This window comes from Anolis sagrei, chromosome 5 (assembly GCF_037176765.1).
Source record: "Anolis sagrei isolate rAnoSag1 chromosome 5, rAnoSag1.mat, whole genome shotgun sequence".
NCBI classification, from domain to species: domain Eukaryota; kingdom Metazoa; phylum Chordata; class Lepidosauria; order Squamata; family Dactyloidae; genus Anolis; species Anolis sagrei.
The window spans coordinates 116,196,567-116,219,310 of NC_090025.1; positions in this window are offsets into that span (position 1 = coordinate 116,196,567).

Below are 22,744 nucleotides of genomic sequence, written 5' to 3' on the forward strand. Positions count from 1 at the left end.
AAATGATTAGCATAATGCAACTTGCTGTTTTATAAAGCAGGTTTCAGAAAACAGAATAGATGGACCAGAGGAAGATTTGTTATTACTTGGAAGGGTTTGTCAAGATTATATTTTTAAGAGCGAGAGAATGGGGTGAAAATGTGATTCTGAATGTGTACAAGAATGAGTAACCAGCTCTTTCACAAATGATTCCGGGGAATGTGACCACAAGGTCACGTTGCTCCATGAACCCATAAAATATTTAAAATTAATTTCATTTGTCAGCCTCTTTTGTCATTAATAATTAACTGAGAATCATTTCCTGGAGTTCAGCAGGTCCCTCTTGTCCCAGAAATGTTTCTCTTCACAAATGCCAGTACCTGTTTTATAAGTTTCAAATACTTAGAATTATTTCTTGCTTTCTACTTTCTGTCAACAATTCAAAAACAAACAAACAAACAAACAAAACAAAACACCCATCAATGTGCTAACAACAACATGCATAAAGTTGATGCTATGGTGAGGAAAATTAAACTGTCCTTTACAAACATGGCCCAGCTTCCCCACAAAGCTATGAATCAACTCTGCTAGTTGGGAACCAGTGGGTTAGACAGGAGAATGTGCTCAAATTCTACCACCATCTTGCCATTCAGCATTGGGACAGAGAGGTGCACACTGTATTCTCCTTGCCCAGCCTGTACTTTAAGGAGCAGGCTGGACCTAATAATCCAATTTCTGGTAGCACCAGCTATGCCCATATATACCAGTGCTGATCTAAAGTGAGGTTCTCCAGATCTGTGCTAGGGGAGTCTGCACAGCCAGCTGCTGAGCTGTGCCTGGCAGTTGTCCATACTGTGTGTCACCAAGTTGGATCAATGGTGGGGAGAAGTTAGTAAGCTGCACTGAATCCATTTCATCACTCTTGCATAGGTATCCTTAACTGTTCCGTTGTGATCTCAGTTTCACTGGGGCAACTGGGCACAAAATTGCTGGAAGTCATTCCTCATCACATGTAGTGATACTGGATGGAGAGCTGAAGTAATTTGGGAGAAGAGTGGGGGCAAAATAGAAATAATCCTCTGTTCCTCCCCCCCCCCCCCCGCCATTCCCTTCTTTGATAGCTCTGGCATTCTGGCCATCATTACTACATTTGCGAAGTGATGACTACTAGCGAGTTTGTGCCTAAAGGTCACTCCTATGCTGCGAATGGGACAGAGATAGTAAGTCCCTGAGCTGCCCATGCCTGGGAAAAGTGGTATGACTATTGAAACATCTGTGGCCAATTCCAAATGGGAACTTGTCCAACTGTTTAAACTCTCCAAAAGTGTGAGAGAGCTCTAAAGTTTCAAAGAAGTTCCAGTGCATCCCACAACTTTATTCAATGTGGGACAAAGCTGAGTAGGCATTGGCTTTATGTATCATATGAAGACCACAAAGTTCATTCATTCCCATCCCACCCCATTTGGGCTGTGTAGTTGGGTCTAGTGACTGATGTTTTCTTTCCTCTTTTCCATAAAGGGAATGATGTGTCAGTCCCAGCTGAATGTCCAGGTTTTTTTTTTTTTGGGGGGGGGGGGACCTCAGTTACTTTACAGTTCCTTCTCAAAGATTTTCACAGTCCTCTCTCTTTTGCTCCCCCATCTCTTTCTTTCACTTTCATACTTTCTATTTCTTCAGAATTTGTAGCCACATGTTCTAAGATCTGTTCTGGGTTCTTGGTTGGCAATGTACAAATTAAACCTTTAAGACAAGAATATAAATAAAAGTGGGCAGCCTATTCACAGGGTAGATCTAGGGTGTAGTCATATTGTAGAATTAAAAATAGACCAAAGAAACAAGATGGAGGACCTAGAAATGCTAGAGAGGTGTTCTCTTCACCCACTTCTATATTCTCTACATTCATCAACATCATCTTATAAGGATGCTTTCATTGGAAGTCAATTGTACCTTGATTTTGCATTTTTGATTTGTAATTGTATTGGCAAGTTTTGATCTCTCATCAAGAGAAGGACAAATCTGTCACTTTTACTTTTTTGCCATGTGTGAATTTTTGTACATTTTAATCAAAATCAGTGAACCCAAAATCATGTATCCCTTTTACTATCTTATGGTCACACATCTCTCAATGCCTATCAACCAAATGTTCTAGAAGTTTCAACCATGGAAAAAACTGAGGTCAGGTGACAATCAAGAATTATATCAAGAAGAATGTAGAACCAGAATTATATCAAGAAGAATGTAGGTGAACCCCCCCCCCCGCAAAAAAAGGGGAGATTTACTAATTTATAAACCAAACAGAATATAACTAAAGTGGCAACTATTTATTTCCATGTCAGAAGTCAGTTTTTTTCTTAATCAAAATATTAAATACACTGTCTGAGGTTCTGAACATTGGGATAGGTCTTTTAACATTGGAATGCAATTCAATAGATGCATTACCCCACTGAGTTGAAAACCACCAGCCACTTGGATACATGTAAACAAACACCATTTCTCCTCCTCTGGATTGTCAGGAAAAGCAAACATAGAATTTTGTTTTCAAGATATTCTTATTTCAGAATGCTTGTCTTAAGTTACAAAAGCTAAACATCATTTTGACTTCATTTTGGATAGTGACAAATCTTGCCACACTTCCTGTGAAGTAACCAGGTCATTTTGAATAGTCAATCAGCAGAAAATGATGTTCCATTAACAGTAATCAAACAGAAGCTCCTAACTTGTTGCCCCCTCACTCTTACTAGAAGATAGTGATAGGAATGCAACACTTTGGGTTTCTTGTTATTTCCTTTCCTTTCAATCATTTCTTCATTTGCCGTTAAGAACATTTGAAAAGTGCTTCTTATAAATCTATTGTACCATATGCAGCATATGTATATCACACAGAGCACAACAAAATAATGGATACTTCATTGTTGATTGCCAACTTGTCTTAGATGAATAGTGGATAATTTCATTAGCAATACAGCGCTGGTGATAGAATCATAGACATTTGTGACTGGATCGCTTGCTCCTTTAAATATTAGCAAATAGTTTGTGAGAGCAAGGCAATATGGATTGAAAGTATACTTCAGAATGTGTCCAATTTCTGAGGCCCCTTCTACATTGCCATATAAAATCCAGATAATCTGCTTTGAACCGGATTATATGGCATTGCAGACTCATATAATTCAGTCCAAAGCAGATAATATGGATTATCTGATTTGATGATCTGGATTATATGACAGTGTAGAAGGGGCGTTAGACCATCTTCCCATAAGGAGCATAAATAATATTTCAACTATTATTTTTTTTAAAAGTGTTTCTTAGGTCTCGGTAAAACCTGATGAGAGGAGTTCATGACTGATGAAGAACTTCACTATTCAGTACCTATTCTGTACACAAAAAATTAACTTTTTGGCTGTACCTACACATTAACTGTCATGTCTGTATTCTATGGAAATTTGTGATTTAGTTTCCCAGTACCTACTTTTTTCTGGCTGAGAAATTTAAATATCTCCCAGAATTTGTAAACCCCAGGATTCCACAGAAGATTGTCATAGCAGTTAAAGTAGAATCATAGCACTGTAATTGTGCAGTGTGACAGCATCTCAGACCCCTTCTACACTGCCCCAATATCCCAGAATCTGATCCCAGATTACCTGCTTATCCCAAGTTATTTGGCAGTGGATTCTCATGTAACCCAATTCAAAGCAGATCTTGAGATATAAGGACAGTGTAGAAGGGGCCTCAGAGTATCCCATTCTTTATGAGATTCCCACGCCTTCTGACATCATCTTCTTGTGCAGGGATGGTTTTGACAACATAAAGATTCAGGATTCACACACACACACACACACACACACACACACACAGAGAGAGAACATTTTCATTGTGGTAGAGGATTAATCCTGAGTTATTAGGACATTACATTAGCAATTATAAAGTAGAACAAGCAAAATCGAAGTCTTCCACTCCTGTTCTTTGGCTACATGATTTCAAACATCGTATGACAACTGTAACAACATTTAATTAATAACTCAACAGCAGAAGAAGACAACTATGTCCAGGTCTGTGTGCATTTTGAATCTTAGTCAGGAAAAATATATTCTGTGCTAGTGGATGGATCTGGACTTATGGTGCCCTTTAGAAGAGCTTGTTGTAAGCACAATTTATTCAGGAGGATTGCTCATGCCTTCCTCTGAGGCTGAAAAAAGTGATTTGCCCAAGACCACTCAGTGAATAAATGTTACTTGCCCAAGGTCAGCATATTACCATTGCCAAATGGAAATTCAGACCCTGATTTCCCAAAGTCCTTGCTGAACACTCAAACCACACCACCAGACAGGTCCTGTGATCAAATGGTAGGGACTCCAATTGTATTTTGCACAAAAAAAACATTGATTCTTTGGCTGGGTAAAAGCTGCCCAGTGAGCCTAGTATCTGACCTTGAGTACAGATGCTTGTTTTTCTAACATAATGCCTGGATCTTTCATCAATTACACCATATTGTTCTTCTCAGTAGCAGTGGTGATATTACTGAGTAACATTTTTTTGCTTTGTCCTGTGAACCATAGTAAGCTGGCTACTCCAGCTTATACTTCACTTTAAATTTTAATCAGTCTGGCTTCAAGGAAAGGGGGGGATTTTAAAGCCTTCATATTAAAATAAAAATCCTGCCTTTAGGGGTTTGAGTAGTAATTTGTAGTTTTAGGATATCATTTATCATGCCATTTCCTCTAATCCCAGGAGGTTTAGTTATGAGTTGGATTTGCCAGCCGAATGCTGACATTTTTTAGCTCCCCCACCCTCCCTCAAAAGATAAACTAAATGTAACAAGCAGAATGAAATCTTTATGGTATGAAATTAAAGGTCATCTTGCAAGCGTAAAGTGACCTTTCTTCCAGGAATCCATTAGGCTAAAATTTGTAAAATGCTACTAAAAATAAAAAAAGGCTTTTACATTCTTAGATGAATAAACAGGAATGGCTAAACTAATATAGGCGATAAAAGTTTAAAGTCCTACAAAGAAGAAAAACTACCTAAGGAAACAATTCATGTTAATAAAAAAATAATTGGGCATATGCCAGTTGATTTGCTTGAAGCTGTTTATGTCTGTGTGTGTTTTTAAGACACTTGTAATTTCTGTGTTTGCATTTGAAAAAGCCCTTGGAATTACACAAATAAAAATCTTTTCAATATATCATTGCTAATTCAATGCACATTAAAATGAAAATGAAAAAGTATACTTAATGACTGAGCAGCAAAAGAAATCTTAAAACAAAATCCTATCTTGTCTGGATTGTGATTCCCCCCCCCCCCCCAACCTGTCCACATATGTGAAATTGTTTTAGTAGACATATTTAGTAGACATACTTTGCTAAAGCAGATTTAGTAAATAAAATTCTATCTCCATATCTACTAACTCAATGTATCCATTTCATGTTATTTATTCTGTATAGAATTCATCATCCAGACGATTCTAGGATTGTCAAGGTAGCTTACCAGACCCAGTTTACCAGACCCAGTTTACCAGACCCCCAAGCCCTCCCCCCCCCCGGCTACATGCCTGCACACACACATATACTAGCGTCCCCTGCCACGCGTTGCTGTGGCCCAGTCTGTGTGTGTGTGTGTGTGTGTGTGTGTGTGTGTGTGTATATATATATATATATATATATATATATATATACATACACACACATACATATACACACACACACGTGTGTATGTATATATTTGGGTATATATGGTGCGTTTGTGTATATATGTGGTTTTGTGCATGTGCTGTAATGTATTTTTTTACTGAATGTATTTTTTTACTGAATTTACTGAATGTTTTACTGACTAAAACATTCAGTAAAACATTTGTAATTTATCTGTGATGCTGGTAAAACAATAAAACACTCCCATCATAGCAATTAAAACCAGGAAAGATGTATTCATTTTATTGCATGTTCTATTTTAATGCCTTTCATAATGGAATAGCTAGAAATGAAACATGTCAAAGATGTACCAAATGGAATTTATGTCATAGTCAATGAAGAAAAGAGAGAGAGGTGGGAGAGAAAGAGGGGGGGGGGGGGAAGGAAGCAGGATATATGATGTGATCATGGATTTGATATGTAAAGTAGCATAATATAAACTGATCATATGTTCCATAATAATTGTCTTGAAATTCAGACACAAATCCAGAGCAGTTCCATTATCCTATGATATGGAAGCTACCAACCACCACTGCAAACCCTCTATTTTCACACTACAAACAGAATTAAATATAAAACAGTTCAAAATTTTAAAGGAATTAAACACTCAACCCTCTGGGATTGTGTTAACACATTTCTCACTTTATCCCACATGACTGTGTGGCAACTGGAACTGATGGCTTCTGTCATTAAAGAAGCCTGAGGTGATGTGCCAAAACTTGGTATAAGTAGCTAGTGGAGTCTAGGTTATTTAAGGCCAGCTCTTTTTGTTTCCAACTGACAACTCATTTTCCCCACATTATGTGCAGTGTGAGCTTAGCTAATCATTTCAGAATCAGGTAGGATTTTTTCCCCTTTACTTGGGGTTTCTTGTGTAACCCCATTCTGTATTTCCGGAGCTTGGACAGTTGTTTAAGGGTGATATTGATAAACATGTTGCCTCAAACAAGTATTGAGGGGAGAATATAGGAGTTTGATGTATACCTTCTTCTTGTGGTGAAGAACAGCCTCTTTGGGTCCTAGGACCTGATGTGTCCATGTGTGGGTGTGTGTGTGTGCGCGCGCGCGAGGGAGGCTGACCTTGGGGCTAGCCTGGGGGGTTTCCTTTCTTTTACAAAGTTTAACTTGGCAGAGGGTGCCCTAGGTTTGCCTTCTAGTTGGTTTGGATTGGTCTTAGGGTTAGATGTTTTGCCCAAAGGACAGGCTGAGGAAATGTAATGAATACTTTTTGAAGCTTAAAATCTTTTTAATCAATTTTCAGTGTGACAGGTTGCATTTGATACTTTCAGAGAAAGAAGTAGACTCACAGATATAGTACTGATTTGATAATAGCTATATTGATTACACAGACAAGGGGAAAACATTCACATTTACTCAGAAATCACTCATAATTCATTCATTCATCATGCATACTCACCACCTCCGCATTCAGGTCATCTTGGAAAGGAGGCAGTGGTTGAACAGGCTGTATTCTCACAGAACTGTCACACTTTCCCAAGAAGAATGTATCTCTTTATGTAGAGAATTTTCCTGTTGTTGTTGTTCTAAATTGATTGACAATGTATTGTTTAACTAAAAGTTGCAGACACACCCAAATTCTACACATATGTTGTTTTTATTCCATAACAGAAGTTTGTTTTCCTCCTTAATGTAAGGAGCATTATGTTTGATTTCCCAATTTTCTCTGGTCATGTAAACATATTCTGTTTAACCAAGAGTTCCCAGATCAGTTATTTCAGCAGTCCACCAGCACTTTTCTTCACTTCCTATGTTTCTCCATAATGCAGGTTCCAAATATCTTAAGATGGTGTCCTCAGTTTTGCCAAGCCTTTATAGGCCCTTGCTAGACCCCAATCATGCAATTTCACAGAGGTGATCACAGATTGACACCTGGCCCCAACTAGACCACATCAAATTGGTCCCCCATTTTTTTTTTGCTCATCTCAAGTATGAATAACTTAAATAGATTATTGGTCAAATGAAGTGGCCCTTGATTAACTCCATTTTCTCTGTCTGATTTCATTATTTTATGGTTCCCTGAGGAAAACCATCTAAACCACCAAAAGGCAAGCTCCTTTTCATCCCAAAATACAAGGAAACCTGTACTTTATTGTTGCACATTCTTATACAATTAACAATATTCCTATACATTCTGATGACGATATTATTAGGATTAAAATAATAATGATAGTGTAAGTTGAATGAAGCTTTATTTTTTAAAAAAATATAGAAAAAATACATTTAAAACTCCTTCACAAAAAAAGAACATAAGTATTTGTTTATCTACCTTAGGAGAATATTGTGGCCATTTCTGCCTTCTTGGATTGATTTTGATGTAAATAATCGCATTGTGCAATGGTTATTTTTCATGCATTTGCTTTTCTGTCTTGTGCCTGACTCCACAGATTCCTTTTGCCTTTCTTTAAGACATTTTTATACTGTTTAGCTCTACTGTATCCTTGGGAATGTCAGATGGCTTTGCAATAAAGATGTCTTCTGAATTTTTCATGGTGCTGTTGGGAGCTTATTGAAAGATAAGTTTTTCATGATTCATTTCAGATTTATATATACAAGCAATTCCAAGAACATTAAGCGTTTTGTTTTTGTTTTTATTTTCACTGGAAAAGTAAACAGGTGAATACCCAATGTTCCACTCATCAGGTTTTATCCCTTTACTCAAAGCAGATATGCATGTAAAGTAAACACAGTGAACTTGAATACTATGATTACCTTCATTTATTTTGTTTTGCTGCCATTTTTATTGTCATTTATAGAATAATTTAGTACTAGAGGAGATCTGAGTCAGGATAACAATAAGTCCCAGAATCATAGAGTTTGAAGAGATAATAAGGACCATCGAGTCCAACCCTTTTCCTTGAAGGAATACACAATCAAAGCACACCCAGAGGTCTATTATATGTCCACCAAACTAACTGTGCTTCTTCTCAGAAGGTCAAAAGTAGGCTTAGAAAATAATTACATTTAATTAAAATATTAATTGATTAACATTTCCCCTAATGTGTCTGAACTCCATACATTTCCTGATCAATGGCAATGTTAATCCTGCACATAACTAATTAATTTAGATTGCTAGAATTCATTAGGAACAGGGTGGCCCTTTCTCTGCTAGATTTAGCAGGACAGGAAAGTCACTAATGAAAGAACAGGATCAGAAAAACTGTCATGTAGCATTGCTCTAACTTTCTTGTTTGAATGCTTTGTGGGGTAATCCATCTACTTTCTCATATGAAAGAGAGAAGAGATGAAGTAACTTTAGCAGCAACAGAATAAGAGAAAAAGTGAGTTCTGACCTGAAAGGGAGGAAAAGGTTTGGAGAAGAAGAGTGGAGGCAATGAATCGATTGCTTATCTGAAAGCCTTTAAAGAAGTAGGGATTCTTTTGGAATGTCTATACATGCCTCTTAATCTGGGACCAGTCCAGAGCATTATGCTTCAAACTGGCACCATTTTCAACAATAGTGGCTATGCACACTGGACTGAATCCTGTGGGATGTGATGTCATTGTCCACATGGGCCAGCTTGGCTGGTCCTGCTTCAGCACCTCTGGTGCATCCCTGTTTTAAGTGTAGCTGTTGTACTTCATCACTAAACTACGAGATCTATACAAAGCCCTCATGTGAAGTCATCACTTCTGCGTAAGACAGAAATTGGCACTGGGCTCAATGGGTCTTTCATTAGGTTCACATATTGAGGAAAGACAGATTGTGAGGTAAACACAGACTGGGATAGGAGGCAAATTCTTGGTTCACAACAATGCCTGTTTTTCTTTTTCATGTCATGGGACAATTCATCAAATATGAAGGGAAAATATAAAGTTTGTTCCTCCCCATAACTTGCCACTTCAGAAGCCAGAAAACTACCCACTCCTTTTCTAAGTTATGTTAGAGCCCTAAGAATTAGAAAACTGCTTTGCATATTCTGTCCTCTCAAAATTTGATTTCTTAATATAAGTTGAGCAGCACCTATCTGGCATTATGGAATCCAAAACCTTCCAAAATCCAAAATTATCCACTTGGGTGGATGGGATTGTTATAACTTTGCTTTTTTTTAATAAACAAAATTCTTTAAAATTGTTGTGTATAAAATTGTCTTCAGACTAGGTATACAAGGTATAAAATAATTAAATGATTTCTTTGCTTATGCATATATGCCATGCATATGCCAATGCAGGTATTCCAAAATGAAAATTAAAAAAATTGAAATAGAAAGCACTTTTGGTCCCAGGCATTTCAGAATTGAACTTTCAATCTGTTCATAAATACAGAATGGTAACGCAAAGGAGGAGAACAGAAAGAGGGCAGTCAACTGCAAGATGTCTTAAGAAAAAAAACAATGTTCCACTTATTTCTACCATGGCATGTTCTTTTATCATTCATATCATTCCTACAACACCTGCCACTTCATCACATTCATGAAATACTACTGAACCACCCACTTAAGAAACGGCAATCTACTGTGTTCATCACATGATGTAGACTTCAAGTGTAGGGTAGAGATATTTTGCTGTTTAAAAGGGTAGTAAAGGGTTATCTTTTTAGATGCTTTCTAAGCTGGTTGGGAAGTGACTTTTTTTGCAAAGTATCTGGATAGAGATGGGCAAAATGGTCAATACTGTCATGTGATAGTATTCGTCATTCTCAGCTTTAAAATGACAGAGTTATGCAATTTGTGGGAGGAGCTGAAATGCTCCTTGAGATAAAGCTCCACTATTATCTTTTGTTCACGGAGGAGGGAAGATCAGTAGTATGTTGTGTTCCTTTCTGTCTCATGCACTTTCTGGGGGCTTTGTTCCCTTCCTTCCTTCCTTCGCTGTGTTGTGTGTGCCAAGTGTTCCCTCCTCCTCCTCTCCTTCCTTCCTTCCTTCCTTCCTTCCTTCCTTCCTTCCTTCCTTCTTTCTTCCAACATGGGGAAGGGGAAGGAGGGAGGGAGGGAGAGTGAGAGACTGAGGATCACCAGAAAGGCAGCAAAGGGAGAGCCCCTAGACAACTCCTTCCCTCCTCCTCCTCCTTCAGTTGACCCCAAGAGCCATCTAATCCAACCCCCTTCTTTCTGACATGCAGCAAAAACACAATCAAAGCAGCCCGAACTGATGACCATCTTGCCTCTGATAATAATAATGATGATGATGATAAAGAAAATATGTTCCTAGTTTGCAAGTCTTGTTTCCTGTTTAATTGTGTAATCCTTACTTTGAAAGTAGTTGCTGTGCTCCATAAACTTCATTTTTGTGCCCACAAACTATGTTAAATGGCTGTAGACTCTACAAGATATTCAACCATTGAGAAACTAGAGAACATGTGCTATAGCCGGATGTCTCTCTTGCAAAGACAACGTTTTTGGAGTTCAATATACATTTCCCATATGTCTGTGATAGAACCAATTAGAAAATGACATTCATAACCTAGGAACAAAAATCATAGTCTAGGAGAAGTGGTGTTTCTTTTCACAAAGAAAATGAGGGAGGGATAGCAGGCAGGAACGACTCTCTACAATGTGATAGCAAATCAACTGAGAACTCCTGAATAAAGCAGATAGTTTGCTAGTGTGTGATGCAAGGAAGAAAATCATCAATTTAATTTCAAAATGGAGTATGCCTGAGCTGTATGGTAAACCTACTCTTCCAAACACCTGACATGTTCAGAGAAATGAAGATTCTGCTCACAGTATTGGGATTTAATGGGATAGCAAATGAAGCATTCTAAATAGGGCAGGCTGGGATCAAAGGCAGATTGGTTTTGCAGGTGAGACATAGCATTCAGACATAGGCAACCGTAGCTCTATCATACCTTGACCTATCAATGATCAGGCCTAATATACCCTGCTATTATATCTCATGAATGAATCTGCATATTTCATCCTCTTTCACTAAATATCACACTGATTTTCTAACTTTGATATTATGCCCTGATTTATTCCTGCTGTTTGGATGGAGGGGTATGTTAGACCAGGACTCCTTCTCACTCAAAGTTTTTCTACATGCTTGTGAATGCAAACTCTGTTGTCCAGTGTATCTCAGACTTGTAGAGATTGGATCAATGAAATGATAGGTCTTAATCCTCATTCATCTTTGTAGTATTTAGAAAGAGTCATGTGAATCTCCCCACTTTATGATTCAGAAACTGAAGTGTTTTACTTGACACAGAGGCATGTTCCTGTTCCCTCGTTACTTCTTCACCAAGAAATCTCTATGGTCAAGAGAATAGTAAATACTGAACCACAACAGCTAGTTATATTAGTACTCAGAAGTAGTTAAGACACTTCTGGCACAATAAATTTCTCATCTGTCTCATTTCTTTCAATCCTATTTTTCTGGGAAGCAAAATCTGTACCATTTTATCAGCTTTGGTGAGACCTTTGTACACTGATGATACTTTTTCTGACTCCTGATGAACAATTGTGGTTTTTTTTTTTTTGTGTGTGTGTCTCATTTCTTAAAATTGGAATTGACAAGAGAAGATCTCTCCGAATGGGAAGGAATTCCTCCAGGGAGATATAAATCCGAGCTGCTTGGATACCTTAATTTTTATTGTTGTTGATGTGTAACATAGGATTTAAAACATACTAAAGAATGTTATAGATGCTTTACCAGTACCAAAATATGATTTTTTAAAAAAAAATCTAAAAAATTAACATTCAAATATGCCCTCCCCCGCCCCATTCCATTTATAGTTTAAAAATGACATCGCCTGCCTTTTGCACATAGCAACACAGGGCAATCTAATGGGCAAACATCCATCATGCCTTTTGCCTTAAGCAGTGGTTTCCAACCTTCAGGCTATGTGGAGCAAAATAAAACATTACTTGAGTACAGAAAACTGGCTGGTAAAATGTAAGTATTTATGTGAGTCTCTGGTGAATATTAATAATCTTGCTGCAAGGAGATTGAAAACATCGACATAGAGAGAGGGACATACGCATACATAAATATATGCACTAATTTGAATTTTTGCCAAAAACAATTAGATATAAAGCACTGAAATCTGCTCAAGGATTGTCAGTGTCCTTCTGTTTTAAAGACGAAAGCTAAAGGGGTAATTCAAGGTCTGTTTAATTGCCTGAACCCATGCTGGCTGTGCTGAAGCAGCAGGTCAGATGATTGGGGGTCAGGGATTTGAACTGCTTTGCTTGTTTTGTGTCATTTTTAGCATTTGTGCTCTCCTGTGACAAAAACAAGACTTACTATATACAGTAGAAGCAGAGGTTAAATGTGGAGGGGATAACAGGTGAAGGAGAAAATTTGTCAAGAAAAGTCAACAATATAGGTAGAAAAAATTATTGAGCGTTGGTTTTCAAGCCTTGTTCTCCTAACATGGTCCATCTCATGTATTATTTCATTGCCTAGTCCAGAATTTGGGAATAAACTCTTCTGTCAGAATTTGCTGGTGGAAATTAAGGCTAGATGCATTTTGTAGATCTGGGTAGTGATACATATTATTGAGAAACATAATTGAATGTTTAATATGTTATAATATTTATAATATTGTAATGTAATGCAATATAATACTAGTAATTGTTTTTAAATGCATAATAATTTTGTATTCTGTATATCTAAACTGTTGTAAACCACTCTGAGTCGCCTAAGGGCTGAGAAGAGTAGTATACAAATAAAGTAAGTAAGTAAATAAATAAATAAATAAATAAATAAATATGAGTGTAAGAAGAATGTGGAGTCAGGTCTAGCTCAGCCTAAACTAGCCAAACTACTCCTTGTCAACCATATGACCTGCTAGAATTTATGTATATGTCATTTCCTGTCCTGCACATAGTGAAAAATCTCATTGGTCTAAAATACTTTTTTTGCAACAGAGGAGATTCACTGGGACACACAACCTCTTTGCTTTGTGGCTGAATGTCTGGCTAGCATGAGTACTATTGCTAGTCTAGGTATGAGAAACAGAGCATTCTTTCCATGAACACTTTCAATCAACATGAAGTTTCCTTGGATCCCTCTTTCCAGAAAATGTTAAGAACACAAGCTATATGCAAGCATTAGTTGGGAGATGCGAGTGTTCAAATGTTAGATGGGGCCTGGGAGTGTTTGCTTTAAAATACCCCAGTGCCTTGAGCATAAAAATCAAGAGAGCACTTCTATATGTCTTTAAGTGGATGTACTTCAAACTGTCCCCATATCCACAAATTCTGCCACATTTAAAAATGAACCAAGAAAAGGGAGGGGGAGTACTGACAAGTCCAATAACATGGGGCTAATTTTCAGTTCACATAACCTACTTCAGGAAACTCCAGTCTCCACACAAAAGGAACACCCAAAGTATCTGGAAGATAATTTCTGGTTCTGTAAAATATTTTTGTCAGTTTGGAGAGAAAACATATTAAGGAAAACATGTGCCTTGTTTTATGGAGGATCTTCCCTTCTAGAGGTTTTATGGAGTATCTTCCCTTCTAGAGGTACAGCTTTCCCACCTAAACAGCGGGCTGTTTCAGTGCATTGTTGCGAAAGAAAAGGTTAGCCTGCATTGCCATCATGCTCCATCATAATTTGTTTGCACAGGATCTCAGTCTTGAAAAGTGGGCAGTTTCTGGAGAAACACTGAGAATATTGCTAAAATAATCTATTGTTCCTTAGAAAAGAAAAATAAGTGATGAATAATATCCCTATTTGCCTTAAATTTCTCAAAGTATACCATCATGCCATGTGAACCACCTAAGCTGTACTTCACCCCTCTTTTTTGCAAACTTAATTGTTCACTATAAGACTACCTGGTCTTGGTGATAGAAACATCTCACTGGAAGTGTTTCTTCAATGTTTCTTCAAAGTGTTTCTTCCTATATACCTTGCATGCTACAATGGTAATGTTCTGTTCTGAGCTATGCTAAATAATAGGCCTGGGTAACAACGCAAAAATTTGTTTCTAAAATCGATTCGTTTTTTGGGTTTTTTTGCGTTTTGATATTTAAAATAATTACAAAATTTTCCTTTTTAAAAGTTCGGTATTTACGAAATTTCGTTATTATTAACGAATCAATTCGTTAAAATGGCGGACGCGGTTGTGCAACATGAAAATATTAGTTTTAAATAATAGTTTTAATAATAATAGTTTTTAATAATAGTTTAGACATGCCTAGCTCTTTCAGCTGCTCCTCATAGGGCTTAAATCTCATAGGGCTTAAATCATAGGGCTAATAGTTTTAGTCCGCCCCCTCTCTATCCCTCCCTCCCTCTCCCAGGTGAGCCGGGAAAAGGGGGAAGAAGGGGGCGGGGGGAGCCAGGGGAGCGAGGGGAGGAAGCCAGGCCGGGAAGGGAGCTTGCTCGCTCAGTCTCTCTCTCTCGCCTGCCTTCCCTTCTCCTTGCCCCTGCTCGGGCCCCTTTGCAGCCAGGAGCTGAAATAATAACGAAACAATTACAAAACAATTACAAAATAGCTTTAAAAATTCGTTTTTTTAAAAAATTGCTCCAGACTGATTCATTATCGTTTTGTAATTCAAAAATTAACGAATTTTTTAACGAATTACGAATTAACGAAACGAATTGCCCAGCCCTACTAAATAAATATGACTTGCAAAAAAAAAAAAAAGCTTTTAGGCATGCAGCTGCCTATTACCAGCCAGGGTCTATAACAAGAGGTAGGTAGGGAATGACATCCTGGACTGCTGGCCCTTTAGGAAGAAAGCAAGCCTCATTTTAAATTACAACTGGAATTTTCTTTTGAAAACTCTCCCTCTTGCTGACAAGGAAAGGGTCTCATTCTTGTATCCAGTACAGGGATCTACAAATCTTAGTAGACCACAAGCTGAACATGAGTCAGCAGTGTGTTGTGGTAGTGTGATTCTAGGATGCTTCAATAGTCTCACTCTATTCCACTTTGGTCAGAACTCAAATTGAATACTATGTTCAGTTCTGGGCACTACAATTTAAGCAGGACGTTGACATAGTAGAACATGTCCAGAGAAGGGTGATCAAAATGTTCAAAGGTTTGGAAGCCCAGACATATGAAGAGTGGATTAGGGAGTTTGGCATGTTTAGCTTGGAGAGAAGAAGGATGAGAGGGGACACATTTAAAGATTTGAAACAATGTCAGATTTAGGAGGGACGAGCTTATTTTCTGTTGTTCTGGAGACTAGGACGTGGAGCAATGGGTTCAAATTGAAGGGAACTTAAATATTAGGAAGAACTTCCCTATGGTAAGAGTTGTTCACAGTGGAATATGCTACCTCAGAATATGGTGGAGTCTCTTCTGAAAGTTTTTCAGCCATCTGTCAGGAGTGCTTTGATTGTATGTTTCTGCATTGTGAAGGGTTGGACTGGATGGTGAATTTATGCAACAATTGTGAGACTTAAAATTGGGAATATCTTGCTTGAACATCCATATCTTATCCTACCAGCAAAATTCAATAGCTACCAATGGCCCTTTTTGTTATTTCTTCATCATCTCCCCCCACCTCTTGTATATATTTTTTGCTTTCTTTATGCTTCTGATTTCCTCACTTATGTATCTTTGTTCTGAAATGCAATTTCCTTTTCCTACCCAACCATGTATTTTGGAAGCTCCTCTAGCCCCCCGGGGTTCTTTCCTCTTTCTCTCTCTCTTCCTTTGTTCAGAATTTTGACAAACAAAATATTTTAAAAAACCAGTCCAAGAGAACACAATCACACACAGAGAGTCCATTTGCCAAGCAGCTTTTTGCAGTTTCCTGAGAAAGATAATAATGAAGCATGCAGTACGCTGGAAATACTGACAGAAATTTCACCTGGCATATATTTTCACTTCTATCAAAATTCCTCAGCTCTTTTTCAGAAACAGAATCTCCTATTTTGCCACAGAGTTTCCTGATAACCATAGTGCCAGCTTCAGACCAGACATCTGCTTCTGGTGTGAGACAGATGGTATGATAGACACAGCACAGATTCATTAATAACCTGTTACTAGAGAGGATTATGCCTCCCTTCCCCCCCCCCCCCAAGAATTGGCAGATATCTGTCAGGCATAGGAATCTCATGCCCACATCATTCATCTCAAAAACTGAACTCAGGTAAAAATTTGGAAGCTCCTTTGATCTGGAATCGATCCAACAAGAAGGTTTGTGGACCTGGATGGAATGCTGAATATTTTGTTGCAAGTTAGAGTTTGTTTTATTCTGAATAAGGATGGTGTTAACATATGAACTGAGGAGGTGTGAAATTAACTTTTCTTGTTTTCCTAAGTAAATACTTAGCTTTTTAAAGATTCAAGTCTAAATGCATTTGAACTTGGGCTCTTTTCACAAAGAGGTTTGGGGAAGCAGCTTTCATTCGTTTCCTTTTCTCCAACATGTGTTTTCAAACAGCAGCAACAGTTAGGAAGAGGTGAGAAAGGAAATTATACCTAAAACTGATCTCAGCAGTGATACTGATGACAGATTGAGTGGAGGCTTCTGATTCTTAGGGTCACTAGCTGCCAAATTCAACTTGATAGCAATTAATAACAATACATTGACAGGTTTTCCTGAAAAAAATAATTAAATTCTCTGTAAAAGCCCAAAATAAATGAGCTAATCCCAAATGAGAATGATCTACCCATGTGTACTTGTGAATATTTTCAATTGAACCATGTGATGTTTATAATTAAAAGTAAATATATGTGGCAATTTGAGCTTTTTGGATAAGATAGTTCTGAAAACAATGTCCCTGCTCTGTACAGCTCATTCAAAACCTGCCACAAATGGCTAAGAAATTCCCCATAATACATTTTAGGTTGTTATACAAGATTGTAATCAGAAGAGGGAGTAAAAAGGAAGACAAGCTTCTGTTATCCAATCAGTTCACTGCTGGATTTAGACTATTGCTATTTTAAAAGCAAGAACAATAAATATGGAAGCAATTGTTTGTCATGATAAATATTTATTTAAAAGATTTTGGACTAAAATAAGGGAAATAACTACCAATGTCAGTTTATATAACTACTGGAAGCAAGTGGTGAATGACATATCAACTAATGTGATTATGGTCTTGAAAAATTATAAATCAAATGACATTGGTCACCACATCTAATCAGGTTAGTGTGTACTTTAATGTGAAATGGAATGGGAAATGATTCTCCTGAGTTTGAAATTCTCACTACTTAAGAAAGAACCATCATAATTGTGTCTTAGTACTGACTCTACTTGTCACACATCAGAGAGCAGAATAACAATTCCCAAATTTTGGACCATGCTCTCATTTCTTCAAGTTTTTTTCCCCTGCCCCTTTATGAGGCACATTGCTGTGTAACTTACCCAGTAACCTCACTCAATTCACTCAGACATCTCAGGAGATCAAGAAAGGGGAATTGAACACTCTTTATCCAAGTTGCCTAAAGGAAGCTGAAGTCTTAGTCCAAGCAACAAACAATTGTATTCCCCGTTAAAAACCAACATTAGACAATGAATTGGAGATGGAACTCTAACCAGTATTCCTCCTAGCACTGTGGTCTCACCTAGGATGTTCTACTTACTGCCTAAAACAGATACCAGTGGCTAGGATTTGATCCCCCTTTAAATAGTTTGACTGTCCTAAGTATAAAAAGTACATCTGATATAGACTAAAGAACTGTTGAACACGGGACTTGTAAGCCTTCCCTCAACAACCTAACATATTGTAGTGCAATTAACAGTGGAACTCATTTGGGCCTGCTAAGCCCCTATCACATGTCAACCATTGGCTGCTTGGTCACCACAAAAATACACAATAATCTGGCAGTCTTCCACATTTCAAAGTTATAGCACTCTGATTCAACTTTAACAGCCATGATAGAACACTCTAAAACCCTAGTGTTTGTAATCCAGAAGGCATATCAGCCTTCTGGCTGGAATTCCAAATTACCTCTCCATAAACATCAGATCCCAATATTCTCAACCTGTGGGTCCCCAGATGTTTTTGGCCTTCAATTCCCAGCAATCTCAACAGCTGGTAAACTGGCTGGGATTTCTGGGAGTTGTATGCCAAAACACCTAGGGACCCATAGATTGAGAACCACTGTTTTATAGGATGGAATTGTGTCATGTAAAATGAAATCATAGCATTGTAATTATATGGAAGGAGTCCTGGAAATCTTAACATAGCAACTCTCTTTTTTTCACTCTTGTGGGCTTGCTGACAAGATCAAGGCCAATTGCTCTTCGCCTTTTTCTTAGGCTTGGCATCTTCTCCTGTCAATGAACAACCAGATTTTGGGATAAGGTACACCATTATACTTTTTGATAGCCTTAGCCTCCAACTATGTGAATATTATGAAATCTGCTCACCCTATGCTTCAGGTGGTCATAGGCTTTCCCCACCTTAGTCTCTGTAAGGATTCTAAAGAATGAGGTGGGGGAGGGGTCGGGAGAGAGAAGCTTGGTGAATACTTTTGCTGTGCAGGGTTGTTTTTTTTTTTGGTCGTGTCAGGAGTGACTCCTGGTGTGAGAGAATTGGCCGTCTGCAAGGACGTTGCCCAGGGGACGCCCAGATGATTTGATGTTTATCATCCTTGTGGGAGGCTTCTCTCATGTCCCCGTATGAGGAGCTGGAGCTGATAGAGGGAGCTCATCCGCCTCTCCCCAGATTCGAACCTGCGACCTGTCAGTCTTCAGTCCTGCCGGCACAGGGGTTTAACCCACTGCACCACCAGGGGCTCCGCTGTGCAGGGTAAATACATACATTCAAATGTAACAAATCAAAATTGTATTTTTAACAATGTACATGATTTATTTTATAATTATTATCGAATGATTCGTATGATTCCTTCTTAAATAAGTGTCATAATTTAAGATATTTGTCTCCTTTTGTCCCTCCTTTCATCCTAATTCAGACTAATAGAAAATGCAATCCTTTAAGAACTGTTTTGGATTATTTAGATAATATGAACAAACATTTTGGCCAATTTAAGTAAGAAGTTTATCACGAGCATGAGGGCAGCAGCTCAACTTTGAACAGATGGCCCTCCATATCCATGGATTCTGCATCCAAGGATCCTATCAACCACTGCTTAAAAATATCTCCTTCTCCCGCCCCCCCCCCAAAAAAATTCTAAATAGCAAACCTCAATTTTACCATTTTATATACTGAACATTATTGCATGTAACGAGACTTGTGAAGCCATGTTTTTCTTCTTCTTTTTTTGTTTTTGTATCCATGGGAGGACTTGGAAACAAACATGAGCAGACACTGAGGGTCCACCTTATTGCAGAATTTCACAGATTATACTACTTCAGTACAGCATCTCATAATATCAAGTCGTAAAAGTAGTTGCACAGAATAGTAAAAAAAACTCAAGACAAATAAATCACCTCTAAAATACTAGTGTTACATAAAATTAATCTTTGTGTAGACTAAAACATAAAATTACTGCAACCAAATATACAATGGATATAACACTTATTGTTTGAGCTATTTAAGGTGAGTGGAAAGGGAAAAATAAATGCTGGAAATAAGCATGAAACACTTTAAAAACCATATGACTTTTTTTTCCTCCTTCCTTTTCACATCCATATTGTACATATAAATATCACTTAGCTGAGTTCAAGCTAATATGTGCCCTGTACAAAGCAATACATATTACTGGGACGCAAATTGGTTTTCAGGTTTAAAATTTTAAAGCCACGTTGTAAATACTAAATTGTCCATCTGGTCTTTTAAAGATAAGTGAATTAACAACACACATTTGTTTCAAAAATAGAGTATAATCTAATTTCTGGGAGAAATGTGCTACACAAACATGGGGCATGGCAGGTTCATTTAAGCTTCTTTATGTTAAGCTATGAAAAATGCCTGTGGTAAGAAAGTTTGGGGGAAAACCTATGCAAGTATAAGAAACATGCAATACTCCATTTGAATGAGATTGATGGTGGTAGCTACCAATTTCCCTCTGCTTAGCCTACAAAGGGAAGTGTTTGCTCATAGCTTCCTTCCTTCTGATTATCTTAAAGATTGTAACTCAAAAAGCTTGGTGATTAGTTTTGCTGTGTTTAAATGTTATCTGTTTTCTGTTATGATAGGACTATTACAGATACGATTACTATTTCTACAAAGATTTCTGAAGTGACATAAGGGAGAAAAGAATTCTGATTTCCACTAATACTGGGACATTAAAGACAAAATGATGATAATTCAGTCATACTTCTACTGTAGTAGTAAAGCATACATGTTTCCAAACACGAGTTACTTGTGCTGATTAGAAAGATATGTGATTGCGGAGGATATAGAAAAAGAGAATAATACACATGTTAAGACAATCATTTAAATTCTTGATGCCAGATTCCTCAGCAATGGTCCCCACAAATTAAACATGACATTGGATTTTCTGTGCAGAAAACCTGTTTTACTATGCAGATTTTTAAAAATGTCATTCGTGTCCATGAAAATTATTATTTGTCTACCATTTTTCAAATATTTTCAGATTTCAACTTTTTTTATCCCTTTTCTCTCAAGATGGCCACATAACATAACAGTAACATTACATACATATACATATATATATAGAGAGAGAAGGGTGTGTGTAATCTAATCAATGATATTTCAATTCATAGTTGTTTTTAACCAAGGTTTTGGGTTTTTTTACATTTTTAAGTCCATACTTCATACCTGACCAGGACCAACCAGATGAAGATTCCTTTAAAAAATTTAGTCATCAAGTGTAAATGTGGATCCTATTAACTGCAATTCCTTTGATCATTGACCTACATCAGATTAGCTGATCCTTTCAAGAGTAAACTAATTGAAACTCCCTATTGTAATAAAATATAACTTGATACATTAAATACCCATATTATTTTGTTTAATTCCCATTTTTCTTGTCTTAAATTCAGTTCTAACGAAGGAGATCCACTGGATTACTTGTTGAACAAAAATGAAATCAGGTAATAGGGTTTGGTGCAGAGTGTTACACTTGAAAATAAAGGTATACTTCGGGATTCAACCCTGAGCCAGGAAGATCAGGTTTTACTTGTTTTACTAGTGACAGGAGTGCATTTGTATAGTTAGTTACAGAGTATACATATATGTTCTTAGAAATGTTGGATCTGGCAATCAGGAAAGAAGACTTAGGGTAGATCTATACAGACCAATAAATGTGGGCTGAACAAGTACAGTGTCACCAAACAGCCATGCTTCCTGTCCCCTCCCACAGTTGTTGTCACTGCAGTCTCTGGTCAAGATACAGATCTAATCTGCTGGCCATTGCTTGTAGTGATGTTGGCCGGAGTGATGAGACAGGAAAGAGGGAGGAGAGTAAGAGTCCCCCCCTCCTTCCTTCCCCAATTGCCCAGGTGACCTGGCTCCAACCATTGAAAGCAATGGCCTATAGGTAAGACTCGTGTTTCATCAGGAAACCACTGAAACAAGGAGGATGGAATGCTAATTGCCATCCTGTTCTCCACAGCAGCTCTAGTCCAGGATGGCAGAGAGAGCAATTGCAACAAGTCCTATAACCAGCTTAACTGTTCAGACAGAAACAAAGTTGAGAAATTCTGAATTCTGGCCCAGAATTTGGACTAGTCCCCAACCACTTAAAAGTGGCCTTGTCTCATATTACTCTGGATCAGCTCTGTGTGGTATTTGGCCACCACGGAAGTGATCCAAGGCCCAGCTGACCTAAATGGTAAGTATAGATGTTTTCCCCAAAGTCTAGCCTATATAATTAATGCATTTGACGCTAATTTAACTGCCATGGCTCAATGCTATGATAGCCAGATATATGTAGTTTGGTGAGGAACCAGTACACTTTAGCAGAGAAGGCTAAAGGACTTGTAAAATTACAGCTCCCATGATTCCATAGCACTGAACAATGGCATTTAAAGTAATAGCAAACTGTATTAATTCTACAGTGTAGGTGCACCTTCAGTTACATCCCATTTGGGAATCCTGAAATGCAGGACTCTTTTCTACGGAAACATTACTCTCCTTTATGACCTTTCAATGTTTAAAAGCTAATAACATATTTAAAATATATATTGAAACATGTTCAAACAAAGATTCATTATTCCTTTGAGAGACATGTGAAACAAAATCGAGAGAAATAATTTCTCACCAGCTCCATGACAGAATGAGTTCAGTAAACTATTGTAGTGCACAATTCACTCTGCTATAAGATCATGCATGCCAGGGTGGGATTT